This window comes from Habropoda laboriosa, unplaced genomic scaffold (genome assembly GCF_001263275.1).
Source record: "Habropoda laboriosa isolate 0110345459 unplaced genomic scaffold, ASM126327v1 scaffold207, whole genome shotgun sequence".
Classification (NCBI taxonomy): Eukaryota; Metazoa; Arthropoda; class Insecta; order Hymenoptera; family Apidae; genus Habropoda; species Habropoda laboriosa.
The window spans coordinates 484345-485946 of record NW_017100397.1 but is presented as its reverse complement, the minus strand read 5'-3'; positions in this window follow the sequence as shown (position 1 = coordinate 485946).

Below are 1602 nucleotides of genomic sequence, written 5' to 3'. Positions count from 1 at the left end.
TAATATTCGTACTGGTGTTTTTCACAAACTGATTAATCGAGAATCACGTATCAACGTAGAGGGTTGCATTAATAACATAAAGTCGAGATTAAAATTGAAAAATTCAACAGACGTCTATTTTAAAAATTCTTCAATTTAATAACAAGACAATTTGAAATGAACATTAAAATTGAAAGATTGAGCAGAAGCCTTTTTTAAAAATTCCTTCTCAAACAAGTTTGTGCGTTTTTTCCTTTATCAAGTAAATGGTAAATTTGCAAAGGGATTGTTTGCTCCCTCGATATTTGTCCTTTTTATAAACAGAAAATTCGATAAAGAAAGGAAAGAGTTTATCTGTAGTTATTTAGGTGAAAAGATTAGGATTGTAAAGATGTACACGTGATTTTCGAGGATTATCATCGTACGACACCGAGGGTGCAGATAGAGTAGAGTGCCAATTAGGGTAGAACGATCACAAAATAGCCTTAGGTCTTCCCAATGGGGTGAAGGGTCGCGGTTTGGTCGGCTTCTAGGAGGGAATTACACGAGGGAAGATCTTCTCCCTGTTGATTGTTCAAATTGAAGCGCACATTCGAGTTTCCAAACTTGTGTAATCTCGATGCACAGTGGGATTCTTCAATTTGTATTCGCGCTCAACTATACGGCCGCCCAATTCCTTTCAATTCAAATACACTGTGAAATTCGAACTTCCACTTCTAGATTTCTGTTCACAGATGAAAATTCAAATTTCCAATTCGAAGATTCGGATTGAAATAAGAAATATTTAAATTTCTTATTCACAGCTCAAAGTTCGAATTCTTAATTTTAAACTAAAATTGATATTCCTGTCGCAAAGATCCAAGTTTCAATTGAAATTGCGAAATTCAAGTTCGCAATTCGAAGATTCAAATTTCTATATTTTCAATTTTAAACTAAAATTCACAGTTCGAAGGCTCGTACTCGGGGTTCAAGTTCTAGAATCTCTCGTCTCAACGAAATTGTCAACTTTTCAGGAAAGCGTGACAGAGTCACAGAGGGGAGGAAAATCTTTCCTTGGAACGCCTGGTGATCGCTCGATCCAGCCGATCAAGTTTCCGCTCAAAATGAAGAAAAAGAAAAATGCAACCGGTGGCGTGTCCCAAAGGAGAGAGAGAAAAAAAAATGGAGAAAAAAGAAAAAGAATACGTCGAGCTCGCGTCGCGCCGATATCTTCTCGGGGCATCCACACATTACACACAGACACGAAACATTCTCTATAGCGTCTCGAGCTGCCTTGAACCGAAAGTGCATTAAACAATCGTCCGCACGACGACACCGCCATTGAAGAACTCCGTTCGCGGCTGGAAAAATCACCGATCTCTTCCTCCTTCCCCCTCCACCCCCCTTCCAAAAGAAAGAAAGAAAGAAGAAAAGGTCACCGTAAAAAACGAACCCTGAATTCTAAATGGAAAACAACATTAGTTTAGGTAATTTTGTATTTTATAGCGATTGTTGTGATATACCGACCGAGGAATCGAAACGACGAAATATAGGTAGTGTTACGTTTTCACGTGAAATACGCAAATATTAATTATAATAATAATAATATATTAATATTAACGATAATAATAATAATAATACCAT